The sequence below is a fragment of the Hemicordylus capensis genome, chromosome 2 (genome assembly GCF_027244095.1).
Source record: "Hemicordylus capensis ecotype Gifberg chromosome 2, rHemCap1.1.pri, whole genome shotgun sequence".
NCBI lineage: Eukaryota > Metazoa > Chordata > Lepidosauria > Squamata > Cordylidae > Hemicordylus > Hemicordylus capensis.
The window spans coordinates 340,122,486-340,131,813 of record NC_069658.1 but is presented as its reverse complement, the minus strand read 5'-3'; positions in this window follow the sequence as shown (position 1 = coordinate 340,131,813).

Here is a 9,328-nt window from a genome sequence, read left to right as displayed (position 1 = left end):
TCAAAGCATTGAGTCCTCTGACTGTCCTAGATGTCCTCTGTGAATATTATGTACCAAGTAAGGATGGAATGTATGTGGTGGTTTAGGATAGAGGTGGTTGATTTGAGGCTTAGGACCTGCAGCTGCTTGTGCATCCTGATTGCAAACACAGACCTGGTACCTGTGATAAGAAGAGGGGAGACTGGCCCCTTTGCACTGAGATTGGATGCTGTGGCTGAGCTCTGACTGCAAGTTCTAGGCCATTTTCCCACCATGCCCCCTTTGCTCCAAAACCTTAACCCTTTTCTAGCCTGGGGGTGAATTTATTCTCCTTTTCCTGGAAATAAGAGTTTGGAAGTAGCTCAGTCCTTGCTTTTGTTTAACAAAAAGGGCAGAATAGGCTTCAGAGGAGGAGGAGGAGGAGGAGGAAAAAAATAAATCAATCCACTAATGCAAAGTGATTAGTTTCAAATGGTGAACCGCTGTGCTGTGCTGGACTGACTACTGATGGTGTCAACAGAGTGCCTTGAAAGTTTAGCTCGAGGGGAAAATGCCTTGAGCAAAATTGATTCAGTCTGGAGTGCAGACATACCTTAATAGGCCAGGGCCATGGGGAGAACCTATCTATGCGACGAGTGCTGGGTATCTCCAATTATTCTGCAGAAGTAAGCACAAAGTGTGGCATTCTCCTGGGATTGGGGCTTCATGTTGCAATTATTGGTTGTGACCTGCTGCTTTTTTCCCTGGACACAGGTAGAGGGGTGTGTGTGTGTGTGTGTGTGTGTGTGTGTACTGTACCTTCAAACAGTTTTTACAATGTGGACATTTGGAACTGGTAATCGATACTAGTGAATCGATAGCTTATTATAAAATGATGAAATAATGCAGTGCCACCTCTCTCATCTTTCAAATCCCCCTAAAACCTCTTCTGTGAGACCTTTGGGTTTAACACATTACATGCATCAATGCAGCGCCATCTTTTGGATTTTTGTTTTAAACAAAATGCCAGCTGTGAAAGGATTGGAACTGCAGTGGGGAGAGCCCCCACGCCCCCGACTTTAGTCCCAATTTGAATTGCTTCCCATTAGCACTAATGGTAGCTTTTCTCCAGGGGCAAATAACAACAGGGGCTCTAGTTGGAACTGGAACCGCAGCATGAGCAAAAGCTCAATTCCGCTTCCCTGTGCATCATGGTCGTGGGCCAGACTGGCAGCCCTCACACAGCTGAGATTTGTTTATCATATGATAACAAAACGACAACAGAATGATACAAGAAACGGAAATGTTATCTTGGAGCCACCCTAGGCAAACTGAAAGACAAGGCAATTGGAATAGTTGTTCACAGCTCACTATCTTGCAGATACTGGAGAAAGAAGGAATTGGCTGTATGACTGATTCCTTAACACTCGAGGCTAGCAGGTATCGCTCTTTGCTACAGGTGAAACTCGGAAAATTAGAATATCGTGCAAAAGTCCATTAATTTCAGTAATGCAAATTAAAAGGTGAAACTGATATATGAGACAGACGCATTACATGCAAAGTGAGATAAGTCAAGCCTTAATTTGTTATAATTGTGATGATCATGGCGTACAGCTCATGAAAACCCCAAATCCACAATCTCAGAAAATTAGAATATTACATGGAACTAAGAAGACAAGGATTGAAGAATAGAACAATATCGGACCTCTGAAAAGTATACAGTGTACTGTGCTTGATTGGCCAGCAAACTCGCCTGACCTGACCCCATAGAGAATCTATGGGGCATTGCCAAGAGAAGGATGAGAGACATGAGACCAAACAATGCAGAATTGCTGAAGGCCGCTAATGAAGCATCCTGGTCTTCCATAATACCTCATCAGTGCCACAGGCTGATAGCATCCATGCCACGCCGCATTGAGGCAGTAATTGCTGCAAAAGGGGCCCAAACCAAGTACTGAATACATATGCAGGCTTATACTTTTCAGAGGTCCGATATTGTTCTATTCTTCAATCCTTGTCTTCTTGGTTCCATGTAATATTCTAATTTTCTGAGATTGTGGATTTGGGGTTTTCATGAGCTGTACGCCATGATCATCACAATTATAACAAATTAAGGCTTGACTTATCTCGCTTTGCATGTAATGCGTCTGTCTCATATATCAGTTTCACCTTTTAATTTGCATTACTGAAATTAATGGACTTTTGCACGATATTCTAATTTTCCGAGTTTCACCTGTATATGGACGTGTGAGGTTCAGAAGAATTCTGGTTCCTCACTGTTTCCCTCATAACCCACCCCTGCTAACTGGGCAAAGAGGCACCTTTTAATGTGGTGATTCTCTTTATTTAACAGGGGGAGAGTAACTGGCCCTATCCACCCCCAGCACAGTACCTCCAGTGACTGTTGCTGGTGTCTATCTTATGTTTCTTTTTAGAATGTGAGCCCTTTGGGGACGGGGAGCCATCTTATTTATGTATTATTTCTCTGTGTAAACCGGCCTGAGCCATTTTTGGAAGGGCAGTATAGAAATTGAATTATTATTATTATTATTAATAATAATATGAAGGTTTATAAACATTTTAAGGGGCTCTATACATATACCTTGACAAAAATTGCTTGTTCATATTAAAATGCACATTTTTGGCCATTTATATAAGGTGGGCTCTCACAAACCCTGTGAGGCTATCCGACCGTGAAGCGGGAGCACACGCATGCTATGTGTGCTCTTCATTTCCAATTGCAAGAAACTCTGAGAAATTGCAACCTGGAAACCTTCCCCAATGTTGAGTTGGCACCATGCCAATGTGACAATTTAACTGAGGTTGGTAATCTGGCATTTGATCTGCAGTTGCTGGTCCCAGTTAACCTCTTGGGTTGGGGCAGTGCCAGTCCAGTTTTAGGGAAAGATTCCAGTCTGAAAGATTCCAGAAAGACTGAAAATTGGGAGTGTGCACAGCATGCAAACCCCCAGATTCCTGGACAGCTTTGCATGGGTTGTGAGAACCTACCCACAGTCAGATAGAAGACCACATTTATTATACGGCAAAACGATTTAGATGAAAAATTGTAGCCACCATTAAATAAAAGACGGTGTTGATGGAGGCTTCCATGAGACCTTTTTACAGAGACGGCTGGGCTCAAAATCTGCTATCCCTGCTGTTAGTTCTTACCTGAAGATACTGGTTTCCAGATGTATGAAATGAAATGCTTGCAAAGAGCATTTCAACTTCCCATACATCAGTCTTGGAAGGGTGCTCTGCTCTGGAAGGTAGGTCCATATTGCAAGTGGGGTCTTCAGAAGGGGAAAAGTAGGCTTCCCTAAGGCCAGCTAGTGACCCTGTTGAGGTGGAAGACAGTGCCTGCTTTCAGTCAGTCATGACATCACTGACTACCGGGTGGAGATGTGCTTCCAATCCAGCATGAGGGAGGGGTGTGTGTGTGTGGCCTCTATATGGGAGATTTCCCTTTGCTGTGCACAGCATCTTTTTGTTGATGTACATGTCATCCTGCAAGGAGAGCACACATCAAGCAAACTTACAAATATGTGTAAATATTCCTGACAGGAATTATTACAGCTACTGGTATACCAACAGTTTATATTTGTTTGAAAAGGTTATTTCTTTGAGGCATAGTGAGGGAGAACTCCTCCTTTCCTGATACAGCAGTCACAGACAGAAATGCGATTGTTATGCCAGTGTTCTGATAAGGAGACAGAAGATATTTCCTTCCTGTCTCTCTGCCAATAATCTTCATTTATACAGCTGACTGTTGTACCTAATTGCTTCCTACGATTTACAGATACAATGAAGTAGTTGAACAGGAAGAGGAAGGTCAATAATGCCATGAAGAAAGGGATGCACAAAAAACCACCTCATTATGCTCTGGTGCTGTATGTTCTGGCAAGGGTCTTTCCTCCTTGCTATTTAAAGCTGCTTCTGAAGTGAATCCCCACTGTCAATCACAGCAGAGGCTTTTACAAGCAAGGGCATGGGGTGGAGCTCAGATTCTGCCTAATAGCTGACTTTGGGGACTGGTGGGACAGAGCAAAGGCATTTTTGTGGTGAGTGGGGAGAATAGCAGACCAGAACCAGGAGCGTGTAATGATGACAAACCAACAAAGCACTGAAAGCTCTTTCAGATGGGACTCCTAAGAGCTTAGATTAATTATGCCTGAACCTCAGAAATGTAGCTATCACTGATAAGAACAAGAGCATGGAGAGGCTAGGCTAGAATTCAGGAATACCATAGTGACTTTGGAAATTACTGCGTAACAATTGCTTTGTCAGGGCTAATCATAATGCCTTGAAGGATGACTGATTGCTATAATTATCTTTCAAAATAATGGCTAGATAAGCATAGTGGGAATGTACTGAGAACCCTTGATTTCCCCCACCTCTCCTCTTTGCCAGACGTAGCTGTAAGAGCACAGTTGCCAAAATCATGGTACTTTGTACACTGAAGAGCATCTAATCCTGCTGTTGAGGAACAAAGAAGGGACTATTGCTTTTGGCTACCATGGGGTGCCAGCATGCTGTCCAAAACAAAAAAGGGGGGGAAAGGCAGAAGAAAGAAAAAACATCACTAACAATGAGAAAACAGGTGACTTTTAATAGTAAGCATGTAGCATTCAAATGAAATACATGTAAAAATATCTGCCAGTCTAGACTGATGCAGATGTTCCTCATTTGAGTTGGAGAGGACAATTCTGCTCCAAAGCCACATGAAGAACAAAAACACCCAGGTCCCATAAACCAACTTTAGCTGCCACAGTGCAAATGGTGGCTGACTTGCTGTACAACTGAATGTGCGTGCGTGTGTGCAGTTACAGGAAATTGCAAGAACTGTGCAAATGTGGTTGTGCAATTCTTGCAATTGGCACAACAGAGCGCTTGCGCAGCTGCACAAAGGTTATGTTGCAAGATGTACTTCACCTTGCACCATATGTCAGCCAACTAAAGCAGCAACACTTTGGGTTTGGTGCTTGCTCTTAGGCTTGGATGCTATGCTGCATTGGTAACAGGGCCATTTCAAAGATCTTTGGAAGACATATATGGGAACACTGCGGTATTGTGCCTTTCCTCCACCCCTGCCATCACCTGCAAACACCCTGCCTGATGCTGATATGTTTCATTGGGGCCAGGGCAGGGTAAACACTTGTGTCAATGACTACTACTATCCTGGTGGTGTTGCTGGGATCAGGCCCTGTTGTGCCATCACGCGGGCACTGAGAATCTTAGTCTGATCCTGTGCACGATCTGCAGAGCACAGGACTGGCCTGTAAAGAACAAAACTGTATCTGAAGCAATGAAAAGTGCAGTGCAGTGATTTAATCTCAGCTAATGCCGAACAGCCTTTCAAGCAGGATGTGCTAAGGGGAATAGCCGTTGGCTATCCTGAAATAGCTCATATTGTATGTGTTAATAAGCCAAGGGCTTTTGCAAAGTAATGGTATCTTTTAGTCTGGAATGTGTCACTTGTGACTTGAAAGTAAATGGGAGCCATTTTAAAGCAGAATGTGCATTATAATCCATGTAGGTATTGTGTATGAATTACAGATACAGGGAATCTACACACACCAGTTTTGTGGGAAAGGGTACTGTGTTGCTACCTATGATCCTGTAGTATGATACATGGTAGAACATCCTACCCCATCCTAGCAAAAAAGCAAACAAATAGAAAACAATGCCTTTTAAAAGAATAGCATCCAGCTATACTTTGACCTTCCTCCCCTCAAACTAGTGGAATTACACCTGAGAAAAACTGGCTCAGTGAACACAAATTCAGTCAGGGCAAGTAGGGATTTAGACTGGGTAAGCAGCCGTGCGTCGTGGCATTCCTTAATGCATCTTGGTCTGTAGCATCTGTGCCAAGCTGAATCTCGACTCTATGCCACATCAGCAGAGGAAGAGGAAGAGGAGAGGCAGCCAGGGATTTTCCCTGGGACTGGTTGGGGAGGAGGAGGTGAAAGAGACTACTCCTGCTAACTGGGCAAAGAGGCACCTTTTTAAAGTGGCCAGTCCAGGGGCGTAGCTAGGGCAGAGGGGGCCCATGTTTGCCCCTCTCCTCAGCGGCCCCTTAAGGTGAGGGAGATATTTAAGAAAATAGGGAGGGGTGGAGCTGGGGCCTCCTCAGAAGTTGTGGGGCCTGGGTTCTTTGAACCCATCAGCTCAGTTATAGCTACACCACTGGGCCAGTCTATTTAGCAGAGGGAGAGCAACTGGCCCTATCCACCACTGTCCAGTGACTATTGCTGGTGTGTATCTTATGTTTCTTTTTAGGTTGTGAGTCTTTCGGGGACAGGGATCCATCTTTATTTATTCTTGCTCTATGTAAACCGCTTTGGAAACTTGTGTTGAAAAGCGGTATATAAAAATGTGGTGTAGTAGTAGTAGTAGCAGCAGCACTACTACTACTACTACTACTACTACTACTACTACTACTACTACAGTCTGCTCTTGTGGCAGACAGGGGAATTCCTCCATCTGCTCACTGACTTCAGATAAGAATGAGACACTGAAAGTGCTTCCACAGTACACAGCTGGCATAACAGGCTATTTGGGCTGCAGCAAATTCAATAAGCAAACACGGCTCAGTGGCAGCTGTAGACTCGAGACAAGACCCAGAGTGCCATCTTTGGATTCTAACAGTAACTCAGCTGTAATGCTTTTGATTTCAAAAAAGGTGTGTCTGTGCATGTATACATGCTTTCTTTTGATGAAGGGCTTTATAAATGAAAAGGAAGGAAAGACTAGCTGTCCCTCAAGGTTTAGGTTATCTCAATAGTGGAAATTGGAATGGAACATGAACGGTGATGCCTTACAATTTTCCTTCTAGCATACCCTCTCCTGCTTAGTGCTGTCTTACAGTGGCATATCTGCCTGGACGCTTAAACGGCACCATGTGCTAATATGGGAATTACATAGGAAAGAGCCAAGCCTCTGGACCAAACGTTGCACCTGATAACAGGTGCTTTTAATTAGTGTGCTTATGGCTGGCCACGAATCTTTCTCAACAAAAAGCAGCCAGGGTGGCAGTGATCTGGACTTGGGACCATGGTGTGTGAGGGGAGGGAGGGCTGAATCATTTCCTTCTGTGACATTTTGCTGATGAAAGCCATCCTCACAAACTGCTGTTTGCCCCTAAAAGCTTCTATTTACAGCCGATGGTAAGTCTGTGGGGTGATTTTTGGCAGAAAAATGATACAGGTGGGAGAGAAGACTAAACTGGCCCTCCCACTAGTGTTTCCTCTAACATGGATTCCCAGATGTTGTTGACTACAACTCCCGTAATCCCCAAGCAAAGGCTATTGCAGCTGGGAATGGTGGGAGTTGTAGTCAACAACATCTGGGAATCCCAGTTAGATGGAACATTGCCTCCCACACATTGCTCGCTCTGGATCCCTCCCAGCACTTGCTTTTTCTTAAGAAAGAAACACAGCTAGCCTTAAACACACGAAGAGAAAATACTTATAACACAACATGGAGTTGCCCCTCAGTTGTCCAAAGTTCCCAATTCTCTGTCTTCACGGCAGCTCTTTGGGCAAGAAGATCAGTGGGTCTTTTCAGTCCCATATTGCCCCACGCCATAGCCAAACAAAACAGTACAATGCTCTCTTTTTTGCACTGTCTACCTGCAACAAATCTCAAAACACCTGAGGTAGGGGAAGAAACATCCTATTTCTAGGCAAAGGCTCCTATTTCTAGGCAATGTTTCATATATTTATGAAATCTATGGCTATTGCTTGCACATGTTGCTGATGAGGCTGGTAAGGATCGTATACACATGTTGCTGGCAAGGATGGAGGCTGGTAAGGATAGTATACACATGTTGCTGGTAAGGATAGTATACACATACACTGCCGGTGTATGTGTGTACTAGCAGGGAAGATGTTTAGGGTGGAATTGATGGTGAGGCCCAGAAAATCTGAGCCCTCTTTGCTGATGCCTGCCAGGAGTATGTGTGCGCTCCATATCTTTTTGTTATAAAGTTGTCCAGATTTAGATGCAATCATTATGCGCCCCCCTAGGAGATCTTCCATATGGTGTATTTGTTGCATAGTTTAACTACTACTATGGCCCCATCCTCTCTTGCTGCTGTTCCCTCCCTCCTACCATGATGGGAACAAAGCCAGGATGTCAGCTCCAGATGTCATGAGGACCCCATGCTTTTTACCTATCATATATCTAACCAGGGCATAGGAAGGTTGAAGTGGGCTCTGGGACAAAAAGTGAAGAGAGGGCCCCCGCCCCAGCCTCCTTCCCCTTCCCCTTGTGTCTTTGCTGAAGAAGACACAATATGGACATGGTGATATGGACATGGTGATAACGAAAACATTCCTGGCATGCTCTTTCTCTCAATCCCACATGCAAATAACATTGCACATTCTCCACATGCTGATCAGGAGCCAGTGGCTTGCCAGTGAGTCAGGGAGGTGGGTGGGGAGAGAGAAGAGCAGGCTGTTTCCAAACCAGTGCCTGCCTGCCTGCCTGCCTGCCTGCCTCCCTCCCTCATGGGCCCTGGGATATCCCCCCACCCCCCACTGGTCAATAATAGCGACTCCCTTATACCCAACCCTATGGAGACAGCATTCTACTTTATCCAAGTATTTGGTCATCTGAATATTTTTGTACATTCCTCAGGCCACTTGGATAAATGTATTGCATTGTGCCCTAAGATAATGTAATGGAAGCACTTCTCGGAACAAAAATGTGTGTCATTTGGCTGAAATGCATTGGCATGGTAATCCTGGAGATTGGACTATTCCCCCACAGAAATCATTACAGGCAAGGTCTGCTTATGCTTTCTGAGTCCTCCTTCCCACATACCTTAATCCTGACTTGGCAAGCACAGCTTCCCATAAACATGGAGGGCAACACTTGATCTCCAATGCCTGCCTATTACAGATTCAGATTGTTGGACTGGATGATGGAAGTTAAAACTGAGATGACTAAAACTCATTTAGGTAGATTACCTTACCCCCATTGGAGTTCCTATCATAAAAGATATGGACTCAACTTTGTAATTCAGGGGTTGTTTGATTCCTAATTCCCACTAGATAAGTAGGTATGGACTTATAGAATATAGGTTTGGAGTAATTTGAGTGGCTTTTCAGTTGCCAGAACTCTTGGGAAGGGAAGCCAATCTCTTCTTCACTGGCCTGAAGTGAATCCAAAAATGTTTCTAAACATCTGGGTTAAAATCCTGAGCATGGCAGATTGGGACCCTTGTGATGCACCTCTGAGGGCAGCTCTACAGATTATAACTGCTGTGGGAAATGCTGGTGTTAACATTATGTGATTGCTGCAGAAAACACCAGTGTGGATATCAAACATTCATCTAGGAACCTGGATTGGACCATGGTTCTCAGAC